Genomic DNA, 20,276 nt, shown 5'->3' on the forward strand with positions numbered 1-20,276 from the left:
ACAACCAGTAATGAGGCAATTTGAAGATACAATTTCGGTGTTTGGGGGAAAGTTCTTGAAAAGGGAATTGAGATTCATCATTTCTGTTACTCCTGCCAGTTGGAAGTAAAATGAGTTCTAAGAGACCATGTGATTATGGCTTGAATCCTCATGGAACTGAGACATGTGTGTGTTATTTACAGGGAATGGTGGTAAGAGAGAAAGTAGGCAGGAAGTTTGAAGGCAAGCTTCTATCTATTTTAGAAATGGAAATACGGAATTCTAACACAGATACCTATCATTTCAGCTCTGTCACCAAACTCTCTTACCTGACTTGTTAACATTTTCACTTAAAGGGGATTAGCATTCTACCTCATGCTTTAGAAACTATGATGATAACCAGGTGTTTTTATAGAACCATGATGGAGCGAAACATCAAAGCAATATGTGAATGCCCATGGTACTAAACCTTCGACTGCAAATTGCTTAAACACTAATGTCCTCATGTTTCTGAAAGCACTTCATTCCTTGTGCAACAATGACTTAATCTCCAATTCAAAAAAATTGTTGTCATTAGAAATATTTAAATTTTATTCCTTTGTCTTTTAATTGTCAAGAAAGAAAAATTAACACAATTCTACACTGAACAAAGACTTTTGGACATTTTAAACTCTTTCCCAAAATGCCATCTGATAATATGACAAGAGGAAAAGTAGTACAGGAAAGAGTCTTTGACTAGGAAACTGTAGTGGACACTGTTGTTTGCTGAGCCAGCATCCTTTACTCTTTTCATCCTTCCTAACTGAACTCAGGTAGTATTCAGTCAGGTAACCAATTCTCCCTCCTTGGGACATATTGGATGGTAACCAGTTCCTAGCTCCTCAGGTAGATTGAGATCAGATGAAAGCGATCAACATATGACATTCCACTGGACAAGCCTTTATAGTCCAGGGTTTAGCAACTCCAGATAACCAAACTAAACTCAATCAGACCAGGTCTGGTGTTCCATGCTGGGGTCGTGATGGGTGGGGAGTAGTTTTTACTTTCTCACCCAACGGAAATGAACAAAGAAACCACTGCATCTATCTTGAGACCCTAATGGAGCCAAAGCTGATGCATTATGAATGGAAATGGCTGCAAAGAGAAATGGAAAGAATCCAGGTTTTTAATGACAAGTTTGAGTCGCTGAATCAACCAACCTCAGTGCCCGTCTCACTCTTGTTTAAGCTAGTTAGAGCTGGTGTTCCCGTTATTTGTGGCTGAACACAAAGCTGATTCAGCGAAATCAGATGCCTTTGATTGGAGTTTAGCCTCTACTACAAAGTTTGGTGACCTTTGGAAAATATCTATCTCAATTTGAGTTTCTACATTTGTAATATAATATCTCATGCCTATCTCAGAGGATGAATTGTAAAAAGGAAGACACAAAATGATATATACAATATATGAAAGAGCAGTAGTAGTGGAAAAAGTACATAACTTCTAAAATCTTAAACAGTAGGAGGCACTGATGAAATGAAAATCAGTCTTAAATACGCATGCATGGTGGGCAAGATGTCACCATTGTTGTCTGTATTCGTTTATGACTCTCCTATTATTAGGTAAGAGATATAGATTGGGTGAGACCAATGATTAATTCCACCCAAGATTCAACTTGCCAGCAAGAATAAAAGGCATTTTTCAGAAGGGTAATGCAAGTTATTCATCATCATCATCATCATCGTTCTCATCATTCCCATCACTACCACCACCACCATCATAACTATTCTTAACAGTTATTAGTCAGGAGCTGTTCTAAGAGTTGTTAATCCTTAAAACTCTATGATATAGGTAGTATTGCTACATTGTGGCAGTTTTAAAACATAATTCAAATTCTTTACCATTCCTACCATAGAGAGGTGGAGTCTAGGTTCTCTCCCCTTGAACCTGGGCTGGCCTTAGTGACTTTCTTGTAACCAGTAGATCACAGAGGGAGTGATGACTTAACTTCCAAGGCTAGGTCAGAAAAGGCAATGCAGTTTCCACTGGGTGTTTTAGGACAATTGATCTCAGGGAAGCCAGCTGCCATGCAAGAAGTCTGTCCTGAGACCGCCATGCTGGAGAGATGACATGCAGTCGCTTGGTCAATGGCACCAGCTGTGATCTCAGCTGATGGCCACCATCAGCTGCCAACCATGTAAGTGAGCCATCTGGCCTGTCCAGCCCAGCTGAGCTGACATGAGTGCAACCTCCACCTCATGACTGCAACTCCAAGCAACAACAGCCTAGCCAAGCCCTTCCCGAGTTAGACCCACAAAATTGTGAGCAAAGTAAAATGACTGTGCTGAGACAGACCTCTATTTTACAGGTGAGAAAATTAAGGTATCCTCAGAAATCAGAGATGTATTCTGATCAGAAGCCTCTCTTTCCTATTGTGGATAAGCCAATCATCTTAGAAGTCTTTTTCAACTTTGCAGCCTATTTATTTTATTTTTTTACACATTTATTAATTTTTAAATGAAGTTTCCATAATATGCCTACATCTTTGCAGCCTATTTAAAACTCTAAGTAACCAGTTAGTTTTTTTCCCCTGTATCACTCAGCGGTAAACATCAAGTGAAGAAGGAAAGAGAATGCCACCAGAAATAATTAGATAGATAATTATCTGGAACAACAATTGAACACTCTGATTTAGGACATAGAATCAAAGTCACCAGGGATCCCCATCAAACCAGCTCCTCCTCTTAATTTCTCTATTTATATTCATGGTCTCTTTAATCCTGCCTCATCCTGGCTTGTTCAGTGTTCTCACTCCATTGGAATTCAATCCCTTGAGAGCAGGAACCCTGTCTGTCACACAAACTGCTCCATTCCCAGCGCCAAGCACAGTGCAACACATACTAGGCACTCAACACGTGTTAAGAGAGTGAATTAAACAAGGGCCAGAAATCATGGTCACTTTTAATATCTTTCCCTCAACTCCCATATCCAACTATAGATTATAAATTGAGAATATTGTTCAGGTCTATTTTTCCTCTTTTCAAGTGCTACCCCAAATTAAGCATTTCATTTCTTTACCCCTGGAAAACTGCAATTAATGATGGGCCTCTCTGCCTTCAAATATTTCACTCTTCCTATCTAGCCTATCTATTATTGTTCCAAAAATGTTAGTGGCTCCCATTGCTTGCCAAAAGGAAAGCAAAGTCCTTCAAGGCCTTTCCCAAGATGACCCAGACCTGCTCTGGACTCCTCCCCATTGCTCTCCTGTGTGTTCCTAGATGCCAGCAAAGTGGGCCACTCACTCTTCCCAGGACAAGTGCATAAGTTTCTAATAACAAAAGACTACTTCTCATGTCCTTTCTTCTCTAAAATGCCCACCCATTAAAAGCCAACCAGTTCATCATAGCCCATCTCAAATGTCACTTTAATAAAGAACTCTTTCCTGATCCCCTAATAAAGAACTCTTTCCTGATCCCATATAAAATGTCTCCTTTCTCTGAACTCACATGGCATTTTATAGTACTCTTATGACAGTTATTACATTCTGCCTTAATATCTGGGTTTTGTGTACATATACCTTCTTCTACTCCCTGTACTTAATGAGATTTGAGAATATTTCATACACATTTTTTTTTAATTCTATGAAGCATATAGTCTAGCAAGGTATTAACCATGATAGAAACTCAGTATTTAATTAACTGAATAAACTTTCAGGAAAGTCATATTTAAAGGACTCCTCCAGTTTGAAGCAAAGAAAACAATTAAGTTTAAAAAATATCCATCCTAACGAAGGTTAATAGGGGAAAAGCTTTCCTGATAAGTGATCCCAGTGAATTGACTACATTAAAAATTAGAATCTCAGAGTAAATCTCAATATGCCACTCTACTTCCCCTGTGCTGTATTGGCTTCTAAGCTGTCCAATGACTAGGTGGAAATTTTAAATTCTTTGACCACAATTTTGAAGGAGGGAGACCTTTATAAGCAAGACGCAAAACCCGGAAGTCAAAAAAGAAAAAAAGTGATAAATCTGGATACATATAAATTTCAACTTCTACATGGCAAAAATGCCATAAATGAAAGTCAAAATATGAATGACCTATTAGGAAAAGGTATTCCTAACATGTAGCACAGTCCAAGAGTCAAATTCCTTAACCTTCAAAGAGTTTTGAAAATCAATAAGAAAAAAATCAAACATCCCAAGAGAAAATAAGCAGACTGTGTAGAAGAAGAAATACAAACGGCCAATAAATACATGACAAGGTGATCAGCCACATTCAAAGTAAACACGTACAAATTGGGAAATGAAAGACTAAAAGTCGCATAATTCACTGTTTGAGGAGGAGGGAAATAAATCAGTACTGCTCTTTAGAAAAGTAACTTGGAAATATTTGTCTAAATTAAAAATGCAAATGCTCTTTGAGCTAGCTGTTCCACTTCCAAGCATTTACTCTCCAGATATATTCAGACAAGGAAAAAGAAATATGTGTAAAAGAACAATAAAACACAACTGGAAACACGGAATTCATTGTTACACACCCTGCAACCATTTACAACAGAAGGCTAAGCTGTATCTCTTAAAGTGGAAAGACCTCCAAGAAAAACTAAGTGAAAACAGGTAAAACACAGAACAGATAGTATTCTGTTGATCTCATTTGGATTTTTAAAATATAACAAAAGGGCAGGCACATGTATCCACACATGCCCATGCATGAGTGAAATATTTCTGGAAGGATATAGTTGAAACTGTTTCCTCATGTTGGGGGAGGGACAAGGGGCTTTTACTTTACATTTTACCTCTTTCTGTTGTATTTTTTTCCTTCAATAAACCACATGCATCTTTTACTTTTATAACAAGAAAGAAACTTAAAAATTTTTAAATGTGTCCACTTCTTTTGCTTTTGCCATTTTGCCAAAATTTGCACAGTCCTTAACCTTGGTGCTAAACTTTCCCCTTTGCACAAAGTCCTTGTCGTGGTTTGTGCAGCCACATTTTAATCAGTGCAAGCTGGAAGTCAGGGAAATGGCTTCCTAATCAGAGCTCTTCAGAAGTACAAGAGCTACATTTAGTCCTGAGAGCTATAGGATAAATGGAAACACATGCCCACACAGAGGGCAGCCAAGGAATTTTAAGGGAAAACAGGAGCAAGACGAGAGAGAGCGCGCGCTCCTCGTAAATTGCCTCACAGCTCATCTCCTGGGCACATTCCAGTAGCTCAACTCGGAAAGAAAAGGTGCTGGCCAGACCGGGCACTGCAGGTGAAACGCAGTATTCTCCTCACTTCTCAGAACATGCGGCTTTCCAAAGAAAGCTCACTGACGAATGCCAAGAGAATGGAATGGAAGATGACCCGCTAAGACCTCACACGCCAGGTGTTTTACCTGACAAACGTGCAGGCCAAAGAGTTCAGGAGCAGGGATGCCTTGCAGCTAAGTGGACACGTATATCTGGTGGTTGGAAAAAAATATGTAGAAATGTCCCCAAACGATTTTGTGAGAACAGTGAAAGCTCCTTAGGAATGAGCGACGCTGTTCTGCGCTTGCGTCCAGCCCGGTGAGGCTGGGAGCTCAGTGTGAGAACTGCAGAAAACTGGGGCGGCATGTAACTGCTGTGGGGTGCTGTCATTCTGAACGTCTTAGCTGTGCTTTCTCTGGGGTCTGGCCATTCCTATGCACAAACTGTGGAAGGTGGTAACGTTACCTCCAAACAGACAATCATCACAGCCCAGGAGACAGCGAGCAGCCTGCTTGCAGAGGCAGAGCCTGTTTCTAACTTTGAAAAAGGAGCCCGGTAAGTGAGCTGCTCCTTCATGAGGGTGTGTCCGCGGGCTGAGTGCTGCAGCAGTGCTATTTCCAGGGCCCGAGAAAAAGGACGTGGCCAGTGTCTACCCCTGGCAAAGGGAGCTCAAACACAACTTCTTTACGAACGATAGGCCACAGGTGCAAGAAGAGAGGTGCAGAAGGGAGACACCAGCGCCCCACCTGACAGCATGTGCTCAGAGGTGGTGAGGCACGGGGAGGACTGTGACGACAGTACTAAGGAGCCGGGAACACCAATCACATTTCCCTCCCAAGCAGCCTTGTCTCCTATTCACCCCCCAACGATTCCTGCGGTAGAAACACCGTCCCGGGTTGGACAGTGGTGTTGGGAGGGGTACAGGGCACAGTGGGCTTCAGCTGACAAGAAGGAGAAGTTGTCAGGCTGCCCACACATTGGCTCTCCTTTCGGCATCTTTCAAGGACCTCGCTGGCGGCCAGGGCCCCCTCGTCTGCAGTGGAGTGGCAGGCCCCTCAGAGACACAAAGGGAATGGCTGTGTGTGGTGTGATCAGATTCCCACAAATGTGAGAGCATAGAACTACTAGAAATATTCGTTTCTCTTTTCCCCCATAACTCGCGGGCCCTAAGTTTTACACGGACACATAGTGATTGAGGATGGATATTGTTCATTGACGAAGGGAGCACAGTAGGAGAGTGGGGGAGGAGAAAACAGTGCGTCCTGAGTCCTAGGCGGGGCTGTGCTGAAAGTTCCATCCTCTAAGCAAAGGGAGGCGCTCTCTGTGAGGGAGTCCAGTGCAGGAGCCACTGGGTAGATTCAAAGCCCCGCTCTGCCGCATACGGCTGTGCAATCCTAGGCAAGTTACTTAACTTGACTGTGCATCTGTTTCCTCACCCGTCAAGGAAGGATTGTTGGGTTGAGAGGACTATATGTCCTCTCAGTAGGACCCTATAGAGGGTCCTATATGTGTAGGACTCAGCACTGGGCCTGTCCCACAGCAAGCAGCATCTAAGGGCGAGCTACTATTTCTACCCGCTTTCTCACCTCTGATCATATGACTCTCTCCACTTGATCTTCCCAACTCTGTCGTTTCTCACAGTAATCAATCCTTTAGCCCTCATCTCAGGCACTGTCCTATTCATCCCTCAAAACCCAGCTCAAAAGACGTCTTCTCTTTGATGCTCTCTCTCACTCCTCCTGGAAAGGTCAGTTATTCCTCCCTTCTAGTGCCATAGCATTTTCTCTGCACCTCTACTTCAACGTGTATCATCTACTGTAATCATCCGTGTGTATTTGCTCCCCACCAAAGTAAGGACTCTTCAAGGCTGAAGCATGCCCTCGATAAACAAATAAATTAGTCAGTGAGTGAACGGATTTCTCATAGGGTTTGCTTCAGTCGGCCTTGTGTCTCCTCAGGCCACCACCGAGACTTACAAGAAATCAAAGCGCAGAACGTGGAGGTGAGCTGCCAGCAGGACCTACAGAATGGAAGTGCTGTCAGCAGAAGGAGCAGGCAGACCTAGGCCCTTCATTTCCTCTCAGGAGCCTGATGGGAGTGGAGAACTTGGTGCTGACACCATTCTCGCCACACCGTCATTCTAAAACACCAGGTACCCCCTCCCCCATCTCTAAATTGAGGAAGGAGAAAGCAAAAGGGCAGAGTAGTCAAGTGAGGGAAATGATAGCAAAGACTGGTCAATGAGACCCTCAGGGATGACAGGGACTGGAGAGGCCGACAGGTGATGACCCCTGGGGCTGGTGCTCCTTAAACGTACAAGATCCAGGCATCAAAGTGAAGACTAGTTCCATACAACAACCAAGCAGCAACATGGGTCAGCAAGGCGGGGGGCCCACGGCATTTGGGGGCTCCACCATGCATGTCCTCAGATTCCCATAAGTGAAGAGTCTTACTGAAGTCCATGGAACCTGCATTCATTGCAATTATATGCAAAATCTCATGTGTAGGTGCATTTTTACAGGAATAAGGTCCACAAATTTCGGGAGATTCTAAAAAAGGCTTGTGATTTTAAAAAAAGATAAGAAAAGGTGATTAATGTGCATATCAATCGCTTGAAGATCTTGTTAAAATGCAGGTTGTGGTTCATAAGCCAGGGTAGGGCCTGGGACTCTGTGCTCTAATCACATCCAGGTGATGTCAATGTTGCTGGTCCGCAGTCCACACTTTGAGTAGCAAGGACCAAGCGGTGGGCCTTACATACTAAAACCGATAGCCTCTGTATTGCCAAGTCACATGCACCCAAGGGATTCAGTGCAACACAAACTAATCTGAATTTTAGTACATGTGACAAGATACACATGACACAAGACAAGCTCAGGCAAGTATTACTGGCACTTTCTAAGATCCTTTGGAGTTTAGGACGAGCTCATTACTAACAGAAGAGCTAGGAAGACTGCTTTCCATCACTGCTGCAAGAAAGATAACCTGAAGTCCCAGGCATCTGGGCCCTTCATGTTTGTTCAGAAGGAAATCCAGCAAAGAAAGAGTTTTTCCTCCTTCTGGCTTTCATTTACCACCCCTGGGAAACTGGCTAGAAAAGCAAAGATGGTCAAGTGAACTCATTTTGTTTACAGAGAATTTACATGGCGCTGAATATTTATGCACGTGAAAGATCAGATTAAACCTTCACAAGCAGATTGAAGACCCGGCAGTTGCTGGCAGCAAGGCACCGGCAAACACTATCAATGCACAGTGCATCTTAGCCCTCTCCGCCCTCTTGGCTTTGGCAGCCAAGGAGAGCACTGTGACTGTGCAGTGCTGAGATCCGGTCCTGAGAGAGGAAGTCAGTCAGCGGCAGGTGGAAAGTGGACTGGCTTACAGCTACATGGTGCATCAACAGCTCTATCCCCAGCACATAAAGTATCATAAAGGCTGAAATCTAAATTGAAGTCTAAAAATAGCACGATAAAATTATTTCCTTCTTTCATTCCACTAGAGAGCCAGCTGGCTGACATCAATATCTGCAGGGCACAACCGACTTCTCCAGGTTTCCGGGGAGGGAACGATTACACAACTGCCCTTTCTGGCCTGCAGATCGACTGCCCCAGAAAATCAAGGAGGGGAGGCAATTACACTGTTGCTGAAAACCAATAATGGATATTTGATTATGATTATTAATGGGGAGAAAAAGAGAGAGACCGCTGAGCAGCAACCAACCAGTAAGTGAATCTGCATGAGATTCCAAGAGGGGGATTAATTTTTTGTTTTCTTTTCATCTCTCAGCCAGTCATTCGAATGTGACACCAAACTTTAAGCATGGCCTGTCACATCCTTATCAATATTCAATGACACTGCACTATGGTCACATTATCTCCCCTGGATACTCAAGTGACAGGCTCCTTGCTGTGGAGGATTGTTTTCCTTTTGCCTCTAAACGTGAGGCGGATGTAGCAGGGAACTGACTTGTCAGATGCAGGAAATTAACTAATTTTCAAGACATCAGAAAGACATTTTGTAGCAAATATTTACTTCTCTGTTTCTTTCCTACTGATATTGAACGCACATTATCTAATCTGGAGGATGCTGGATTTACAAGCTCTGTGAACAAAGGGATGTTATGGCTCATTCTAAAGAAAACAATGCCATCAATTCCTTCAGCCCCTGGAGAAAACACTACTGCAGCTTGAAGTATACTTGTCATAAAAGAATATGAGAGACCATGAGGGAGGTAGGTAGAGAGGAGAGTGTGTGATTTCTCTGACTATATATCGCACCCTGAAAACCAGTTCTCCTATACTGTCTACCTGCCCACTGAATTTCCAATTACTGTCTGCCCCAAGGTCCACATAAACGTGGTAGCTTCATCCAAAGTTGCCCATTAGCGCTGGAGATCCCCAGAGGCGCAGGCTGGGAACAGGGAGGGCAGAATTAGAAGACGCTGGGTGAGGAAACTGATGTGCATCATGCTGTATGTGTCCGGTGGGGTAGTAGGCACTTTTCACGCGTCATCCCATTCTACCATATAATTTCACTGTGAGGTGAGTATAATTACGATGATGATGTCAACTTTACAGATGAGGACATAGGCTCATGAGATTCTGGTGTTTGCTCAGAGTTACCTAGCTAGCTAGTTGCTGGAGCTGAGATATTGAATCCCATCCCAATGACAAAACCATGATCTGATGGCGCCAGATTTTCACTCATTTTATGAGAAATACTTAGTCGTCTTCTCCACCTGGGAAACACAATTTCCTATTCTGTACTAAAACCAAACCAAACTCTTAGGAACTCATGCGACTGATCTCAAATACACAGCATGAGACCCATAAAGCCACCCTTACCTGATAATTTTTTTATGGTAGATCTTGCTCATTTTTGTGCAAATATAGGAAAATTTCTCTTGAGATGACAGAAACAGCAGTAGTCATAAACAGTAATAGACAAAACAGGCATTCATTATTATGTGCAAAACTGAACATTTCCCTAGGCTGCTTATTACAAAAACAAAGGTTTCAACTGAAAACTATTTCAAAATTCTATGTACACACACACTCACACACACACACATTTCGTGACACACTTTATATCTAATCTTTACTATTCTTCCCAGGACTCTAATCTTCAGCCTTTTTCAATGATGATGATGATGATAATAATAATAATAATGGCAGCAAACCTTTACAGAGCATGTGCCATTATTCGTGAAAACATGCTTTACGTATCTCTTCTAATCTGCATAATAGCTCTGTGAGGAGGATACTATTACATTTCCTTTTATAGACAGGAAAACTGAAACTTAGATTAAATAATTTGCCCAAGGTCTCAAAATCAGAAAGCATAGAGGAGGCCCGGATTAGATCATCTGACCCCAGAACCAATATTCTTGGCCTTGTGTTACACTTTTTCCCATCAGTCCCATCAGGCCAGGTCCGTCCAATCACTGGCCCCTGCTGGGGCTGGCCCCGAACCTACAATGTCTTCTTTTCACCAGCTGTCTTGGCCAGCTCTTCATCCAGCTCAAATCCTAGCTTTTCTTGGCACCTTCCCTTGACATCCTCCTCAGGCAGAACTGGTTGCTACTTACCACCTTGCCTTAGACATATACAGAAGAAGCCACGTCTTTGCCATGAGACAGCGAGCTCCTTAAGGGAAGCCAGGTGCCTTACACTTCCTTTTCCCATGCTGCCCAGCACGGTGTCTGATGCACGGTAAATGCCCCATATAGAATTGCCTACAAACTAATTCACTGGGTCCATGTTTTTTGTGCCCCCTCCCCACCCATTAGCAATGAGGAACATTTTATCAAGATCTTCTGAGTGACATCCCTTCATACCTATGATAATAATTTTGAACTTTCCCCTCTTCTCTGTTATTGTTAAGCTAAAGAAGCCCAAAGTCCACCAAGCCATACTCAAAATAATATTTTCCAGTATTTTCATCACTACAGTCATCCAATTTCTTCACCTGTCCCACATGTTCTATTCTAATTTATGTTTCTTGGTACATTTGTACTTATTTTAAAAGTAACTAAAATTTCTGAATTTACAAAACATTAGAATAGCAGTGTCTGGTTTAAAAGGGTTGACTGCAAAGTTCTTCTAAGGACTTATCTTTCCTGATATATTTATTTGTCTGTTCAAAGAGCAGTAAGGACTTGATGGAGTCTGGCAGGCAGATCTAGAGTCAGACTGCTCAGGTTTGAATTCTGGTTCCCTCCCCACTAGCAGGTGACTGTGGGCAAGTGACTTAACCTCTCTGTGCCTCAGTTACCTCATCTGTCAAGTAGGGATAATGATAGTATCTACCTCATTCGATTGTGAAGATAAAAATGAGTTAATATGTAAAGCACTAAGAACAGTGCCTGCACATGATAGATACCACCATCAATACTTCTAGTGTCACCCCCATCATCACTACTACTACAAGGCCCTCCAGGATCAGGACCCTGACTATCTCTATATGCCAATTATGAGTTTATTGCCTCTCAGCTCCAAATTTATCCCTCCTTGCCTGCTTTACAAAAATTTAGCTGGGCTGTTTAAATATTTTTCCTTTGCCAGCTGGCACAAGATTAAGTTTTGTCAGTAGAGGAAGCTGGACAGACACTACAAGAGGAGGAGGTTTCCTTCCTGGTTCCAGAGCGCTCTCAGCAGGCTCCTGAAAAGTGGGTGGCTTTTCTCTAGACCCTGCCCCCACGGCATGCACAGCCTCTCCAGCACCTAGCTCCTGAAGCACACGTGGTTTTCCCAACTCCTGCAGTGTGGCTGGTCTCTGCAATGCTCAGCTTCTGCAGCTTCTGCGCCTTCTCCAGCACCGGGCTCCTTCAGGCACACAGGCTCCCCAGTGTCTGGCTCCTGCTGTGCAGGCAGCATCTCTAGCCCCACGCCTCTGCAGCATGCACAGCTGCTCGAGTACCTGGATGTCAGCAGCTCCCAGAAGCCAACAGTTCCCCCAAAAACCCCCTCAAGCAGTTTTCTAGCAGACTGCCTCTGGTGAGACAACTCCTTGTGAACAGTCTTCTTTGACACCCTGGAAGGTGGATTCCAGAAAGTTCCAGAGAGAGGACTTCAAGTAAGTTACACTGGTGTGGCACCACAGCAACTTCTTGGCTACCCAGATTGCCATGGTCATCCCTTTCTAACAAGGTCTACATCTCAGCCTGGAGGCGGGGGTGCTCTGCCTTAACTACTCCTATATTCTTTAGAGTTCTCTTTACTTCTTTATTTATTTATTTATTTATTTATTTTTGTGAGGAAGATCAGCCCTGAGCTAACATCCATGCTAACCCTCCTCTTTTTGCTGAGGAAGACCCGTGCTGAGCTAACATCTATTGCCAATCCTCCTCCTTTTTTTCCCCAAAGCCCCACTAGATAGTTGTATGTCATAGTTGCACATCCTTCTAGTTGCTGTACACATGCAACATGCCGGCCTCAGCATGGCTGGACAAGCGGTGCGTCGGTGCACTCCTGGGATCCAAACCTGGGCCGCCAGTAGCGGAGCACACGCACTTAACCGCTAAGCCACGGGGCCGGCCCTCTCTTTACTTCTTACTGGTGAATTCCCTCATTCCTCCAGTCCTCTAGCATAATGAATAATTCTTTGTATTATACTGTCCCTGTTCAAATCACTGCTTGGATTCCATCTCCTGATGAGACCTTGACTGTGATGCTTTCTGCTCTCATCTCTGTACCCCTTGTTATGAACCCTCCAGTACCCTCTGCCTTCTTTTTGTTCTCCACACACTCCAAGTCTATTCTTGTCTTAGGATATTTGTTTTTTCCTGCCCAGAATGTACTGAAATGCAACCAAATATTCACATGGCTGATTCCTTGGGCATTTCCTCTGAGTCACTTTCCAGAATTTCCAATCCAAAGTCATCCTGCCCAGTCCCTACAACCTCAACCACCACCTAGCATATAGCCCTGTTTTACTTTCTCCACAGCACTTATTATTGCCCAAATTATCTTCTTCTTTCATCTGCCTCCCTCCCCAACTAAATGCAAATTCTATGAGAGCCAAGATGGTGCCTATATTGTTTACTACTAGAGCTACAGGGAACAGCTGTCAGGTAAGAAAGGACTTGATAGATAGTGGGATAAACAAGACGAGAAGGAAGAAGAAAGGTAAAAAGAAGAGGGAGGAAGGCGAGAAAGGAGGAAGGGAGAGATGGAGGAAGGAATTAATCATGTCATCTCCCCCTATTCTAATCTAGTTCCCAATCCTAATGCCCCTAATTTAATCAATTGCTGTCATTACCCATTCTTCTACTCCCTGATATTTAAAATCCTGGAATCACCACTCTGTTTCATTCCACACACAGTCACCAAGACCCATAGATTTTTTTCCTTTAAATTGCTTCTTAGTGGTGTTCATCATTCTCCATAGACATCAGTCATGTCTCCATGGAATCATGACTTTATTATCTTAATCGCCTCCTTACTGGCCTCTTTAATTATAAGTTCCTTCTCCTTTTTAATTTGTTCTGAATAGCGTTGTCAACCAATTTTTCCAAAACACTGCTTTTCATCAAACCTTTCTCCACTTCTCCTTTACAGACCAATTGTTACTTCTTTCATCCAGACTAAACACATCCATCAACCTTCTAAGGCCCTCCTACACGGGCCACATGTTACCTAACAAGCTGCACTGCCCATAGAGCCACAATAATCCGTTCTGTCTGGTCAAACTGGTTCTCCCAGACCGATGAACGAGCCATGCCATCCCCATTCACTCACAGGGGCTCTCTGCCTCCTGGTATTCTGGAAGGGGGAATCTCAAACTCTCCGCCCCACAAAGCAACCACTGCCTTCACTGATCAGCTTCTCTCAACTCCTATGCTCCAGAAAACACCTGGAATTTTTTTTTTTTACAAATGTATGTTGTCTTTTCCTCATCTTATCAAAAAAATGTGCATGCTCCATAGTTCTCTGTGATTTCAGGTAGTGTGTTGAACAAGCAGGAGGAGATAAATAATGATAAGCAATTGATAGCCTCCTCGTAGAGGATCAATATGAGTTCTAGGTCCCAGAGGACGTGCCTGTGGCAATCTAAGATCCTGTTCCACTAGAATGCTCCAAGACAGTTGTCTGACCAAAATTACAGTCTTTCTCATTATTCAAACATTAAATCTGATATGACACGTTTTGTGTGTACCTTGTATGGAAAACTTATTTTAGAAAAACAATTAGAAATAAGAATTATTCACAGAGGCTTTTGTTTTTTAAAAGGGCTTCCTCCTGTCTATCTTCATCCCTTGTACTTTCCATATTTTCCTGCTTTTGAAATTGTTAAGAAAAAAGACTTTCTTCAGGACGAGCTACATCTTTCCCCCCACTTCCAGCCCTGGGGACAAAGGACTGGAGGAAAGAAGACTGGTGACTCTTAGTTACATGATGTCAGTCCCCCTCAGTTCAAGGCCTCGAGACTCTTGAGCAAAGAGAAATTAATTTTTTAAATTACTATATAACAAAAGTTAGAAACCAGTGAAATGCCCTTCAATGAAATACAGTTTAGTAAAGTGTAGTGTGTGCACTTATTGGAACATTAATTACTATTAAAATTATGGCTATAATTATCATATAGTAACACAGGAAAAATATTTTTTTACAAACCACCTGGTTGAAAAAAGCAGTATTTCCAAAATCAGTACATATAATTAATTATAACTGTTGTCAGTCCTGGGAGATCTTGGGGCGGTATACTCTAAGTGTGAGGAGTAAAATATAATTGTCAGCACAGAATGGGTCACTGCGCTCTGCAAAATCTAAATCTAAGATTCTGGCTCCCAGTTCTTTAGGACTTGACGCTTTTCTGATTAAATGGACTGATGGGCCTGCAATAAGAAGGTAAGTAACAATACAATGGGTTCTATTTCCTATGCCTAAGAAATTTTACATTCAAAAGTTGTATTGCCAGGTACAGAACCTTTCGTCTAAGGGAGGACTATAAATATATATGGGTACATTATAAAAAAGCAGTGGATGGATAAACCAAAATTGAATAAAAATGGTTTCCTGTAAGAAGTCAGGAACAGGTTGGAGAGAGGAAATGACAGCCACACTTCTCTGAATATACCTTGTTCTGTACATTTGACTTTGAACCATAAGGTTTGTGTTATATATTTCTAAAAACAACAACTACTAAAATAGAAGTCAAAATAAAATAGATAAGCCCATTGTGCATTGAGCTAGCTATGCATTGGGTTGATGGTTGTGCTACACCAAGGGGAATTAATTAAAGTGACTTTAAAACTCTATAATTTAACTGTGCATCCCTAGTGGACATATCCTAAGAACAAACAGAACTGCAAAGAAGTCTTAAGTTGTTTTTAGTTATTACATTATTAATAATAATATCAGTATTATTATTCTGCAGCTATATATATCAAATATACTATTATATATAGATATACTATACATATAGAGATATATTATATATATAGTATGGTACACTATATATGTGTAGTCAAATATACTATTTCATATATAGAGATAGACATGTATATAAGAAATTATACTAATGATGCTAGGAACGAAAATTTTCAGCATAAGAGAAAAGAAATACAAATATAAAATCAAAGAAGTTAAGTAAAACCATGGAATCCTAAATTTGAACTAGAAATAACAATATAAATTTGTGATATAATTTCTTTGTCTAAAATTATACTAGCTCTGTCTACTGAAAAGGCCAAGAAATAATAACCAACCCAGTAGCTATGAGGACCCCCAGGGCCCAGACTTTGGTCTCTAAATCCCATTTCCTACTAAAAGTAACAACGGCTGCTTGCAGAAAATGCCGATTCCAAATCTGGACCAGGAAATGTCCAAGATGAGCCTGAAACATCTTGTGACATCAGAAAACAAGGAAGATTCTGGGTTGATGTTAAAAGATTCAGGAGCCAATTTGAAAGGGCTCTCAGCCAAAGATAGGAGAATTTGAAAAAGAATAGTTTCTATAAAGAATTGAAACATAACAAATATGTTAAAAATCCATGATTTCCTAATGATATACACACACACGCACACACACCCACAGACGTTTTGTTCACCTTTGGAGGATGCTAGAAAACCAATTCTTATTCTGAAAACTCTTTATGCATTTATTGGTGCATAAAGAAAAAGAATCAAGCATTTATCCTGTCTTTCTTTCATAAATTGTAGCTCAGGACAATCAACAGACATTGAAAGAAATTTATATTTTTTTATTTTTTAAAATTTGAGATATTTATTTACTTTCCCACATCACCAGTCATGGATTATTATGAATGAACTGAGTGGCCGCATCTTGCATCTCTTCAGGGAAAGATAGCACTATTGAGTGACTGTGTCATCCTATGGAGAATTTCTTTGGTCATAGTGTTAAGACCTCTGGTTTCACAGACTCACAAGCCCTCTTTGAAATGACCTAAAGAAATTTCTTTTTTTATAGAGGAATTCTAGGTAAAAAATGAGGACAGTGATGGAATTAGAACATTACTGTTTTGCAACCCACTAATGAAATAACAAATCTAGTCAATAATCACCAATGTAGGTAAAAAGCTGATGGGGAATTCGATACAAAAAGGGGAGCACTCCCAATACCTGAACCCAATGATCAATCTTAACTCCACAGGAGAGACATAACAGATATTATTGGCTTCCTTACGTGATTCAGCAGAAAGTTACAACACTATCAATGAAGCACTCTTGACAATAAATCAAACTTCAATATAATCAAATCTCTAGGTCTAACTACCAGTTTATGGGACATACATGGGGGGGAAAAACATGTTAGTGACCACAAGGATACAATTAGCCAAGTTACATAGGAAAAACAACTTGGTTTCTTCAACAACAAGCAAATAAAGTAGAAGGAGAGGGAACCTGCAGATTAAAAGAGACCTAAAACACATTTCTTAGTTTGAATAAGCCACCTGTTAAAATAAAATTATGAGACAATTAGGGAAAATTGGAACACCGACTGGACACCTGATGATATTGTGAAGGTAAGTTTTTAGGTGTGATAATAGTATTATAGTTATTTTTTTAAAGTCTTTATCTTTCTGAAGATATGTAATGACATATTTATGGATTAAATAAAATGTCTAAGATTTGCTTCAAAATATTCCTGTTGAGGGTAGAGTGGGTGTGGTAGACTGAACAATGGCTCCCCAAAGATGCTCATGTTCTAAACTGCAGAACCTGTGAATGTTACCTCATATGGCAAAGGAAACTTTGCAGATGTGATTGAATTAAGGACTTTGGAATGAGCAGATTATTTCGGATTATCTGGTGAGCCCAATGATGTAATCACAGTGGTCCTTATAAGAGGGAGACAGAAGGGTCAGAGTCAGAGAAGGCGACACGATGACAGAAGCAGAGATTGGAGGGATGTGCTTTGAAGATGGAGGAAGGGGCCACAAGCCAAGGAACACAGCGGAATATAGTCGGCCACAGCAGCTGGAAAAGGTAATGAAACAGATTCTCCACTCACAGCCTCCAGAAGGAGCCAGGCTGCCATTACTTGGACTTTAGCCCAGTGAAACTGATTATGGACTTCTGAACTCCAGAACTGGAAGAGAATAAATTTGTGTTGTTTCAAGCTATTAAGTTTGTGGTCATTCGTTTCAGCAGCAATAGGAAACTACTACAGTGGGAAAGTGGATGGGAGTATAGCGGAAATCAGTTTGGCCATGTGTTGAAAATTGTTGAATTTGTGTGATGTGTACATGGGGGTTCATTATAATTTTTCTATTTTGTGTATGTTTGAAAATGTCCATAGTAATTTGTTTTTTTAAAAAAAAAGTCTTACTAAGGGAATTTAAATCAAAAAGTCCATTTTTAAGGTACAATTATCAACTTTCATAAGTCTGTCCCATACCCAACTCCAGAATGTTGTGCCAACATCAGTCTTGGAGAACCAGGCTTTAAGGGAGGTTGGGACAGACAGACTACCACACCCACTGAGCAATCCCTGAGGGACCCTGTGAAAGGGGCTTTCTCTCTCTGAGCCTCAACTGCCTTATATATTTGGGTTAATAACAGAGCTTGCATCTCATTGGGTTGTTAGGAGGCTTAAGTGAAATAATTCATTTAAAATGTTCAGTGAATTATCTGACACACAGCATCTCTTAATAAAGGTTAGCTATTGATATTATCATTCCATGCCATTTCCAGCTTTCCAACAAACATTTGAAAAATGTCTCAAATCAGTCTCTATCATGATTATCGCAATCCTCCAAAATGTATTTGCGACATAAGTATTTAGAGTCTATTTAAATCACCAATATTGTGTTTTAAAAAGCTCTTGTTTTTGTTTGATTATTTTGTCTTGACGGTCTCCCGAGATAATGAGCAACTCAGAACCAAAGCTAACGGGGAAGCGGAGCAGGGAGGCTGTAAAGACATCCTTCTCCTGGAAAAATAACTGGCTGGCCTCTCAGGTTCCAAATATTCGACAGTCCTTTCTCCCAGTGAGTGTCTATGTTCCTGGGTTTATTCCTCAACCTGGCACTAAGAATTAGAACTCTTATCCTGCGTACACTGAAGGGAGATCTTCCTTGTCCTGTCCCAAAGTTACATCTTCCTCTGGAGCAGCTGCAAGAAAGGGCAGACCAGCTCTTTCATGAACAAACTTGCAGCAGCTACTCTGTGCCCTGCTCCTTTTAAGAAGACTGTTTTCTGCTAACTGGTGACAACAGTCCTCCCCGTGGGGCTTAAAGCTAGAGTCAAGGTTGACACCCAGAGGCTAGGAAATAATCAGCATTTGTAAAACACCCTTTTCCTGTACACTGTGATGTCTCAAGTTCACCTAGGGCCCTGAAGTCAGACCAGTTGGAGATGGGACTTGCAGGCCCACTACACACTTTGCAGCAAAATAGAACGTTTGCTCCTGAGAAACATGGGAGAGAAGGGGGATGCAGAGTCCCCTGCAGCCTGGCCTGGTCTCCTGTTTCAGAAGCCACAGAACTTAGGAGGGACGTGCAGTGAGCCAAGGAGGGTTATTTAGACACTTAATAAGTACACTAATGAGCAAAGCCTAAAATATTTTTCAAATTACTCTGTAGGCTTTTGAATTTCTTGAAGAAAATTACTATGTGGATTAGTATTATTGGTTCATTTTATTATAGGACTTAAAATTGCTGGCAGAAAAATCACTGGTTGCCAAACGAAGTATGGCTATGAGACTTTAAATCAATGCTGCCACCCTTCTAATTCTCTCTAGATCTTTCTTGGGCTTCTTATTAAGGAAGTTACGAGGACAGAAGTATCCACCAAACTGCAGGTACAAGTGCCTCCCTCCATCCACGTAGATGTGAGGGGGTGGGTAAAGTAATGCCTGTTACCAAGTGTTCGTTAGACTCATTTTTCACATTTTTTGAGGACCTGAACAATAGGGATGGTATTTATCCTCATGACTTACGAAAAAAGACCAATAAAATGGTCCAATAAAAAAATGAACAATAACGTTGATTTTAAAGGTGGTTAAGTTTATTTCATGGGGCTGTCATGATTGGAGTGTCTATTTTGCTGCTGTTGTTCAGTCAAACTCTGAGGAGATGCAGAGGCTCACCATGCAGAGAGAGGCTGGCCTGTGCCAGTCTGAGACCACGGGGAGGCAGGCCAGCCCAGTGCATGCAAACCTGCCACCTCCCGATCCTGCCCTACAGACCCCTGAGTCATGCTTCTCTCCTGCTGTCACTCCACTTGGTTTGTGAGCTGTGAAGATGGCAGCTTGGGGGGCACAGCTGCAGGAAATACCATGTTGCAGACGTCAATATCTATGCTTGTAAGATAAAAAAAATCAGTACTAACTCAGAACCACAGGAACAGCCATAGGTTCAGAGAAAAATAATGTTAGCTTGGGGTGGGAGTGACGAGGGTCCTCCACCTCAGAACTTGCCTGCTAATGATTAACAGCTGGCTTTTCTAGCTTTTGACCTCTGAGCCCTGAAAATACTGAGTACTGTCAAGAGTGTCTCATTCTTATTGTTATTAATACAGCTATTTTTTTTAAAACAGATGCCTGGCTTTCCACCTGAAACCAACAGTCTCTGTTGGTAAGGAAATGCTAACTCCACCATTTGGGGCGTGGGGGAGGGCAGCT

At 41.7% G+C, this 20,276-nt stretch overlaps 1 protein-coding gene and 1 non-coding gene across 2 annotated transcripts in view; both read right to left on the minus strand.

The window, feature by feature from the left end:
- Positions 1-20,276, minus strand: part of DISC1 (DISC1 scaffold protein) — a 339,334-nt gene that overhangs the window by 38,897 nt on the left and 280,161 nt on the right. The window lies entirely within an intron of this gene.
- LOC131407766 (small nucleolar RNA SNORA25) lies at positions 16,474-16,597 on the minus strand. Its single transcript, XR_009220631.1, has one exon. It is a non-coding gene; the product is annotated as a small nucleolar RNA SNORA25 (small nucleolar RNA).

Source organism: Diceros bicornis, chromosome 6, assembly GCF_020826845.1.
Source record: "Diceros bicornis minor isolate mBicDic1 chromosome 6, mDicBic1.mat.cur, whole genome shotgun sequence".
In the NCBI taxonomy this organism is placed as follows: domain Eukaryota; kingdom Metazoa; phylum Chordata; class Mammalia; order Perissodactyla; family Rhinocerotidae; genus Diceros; species Diceros bicornis.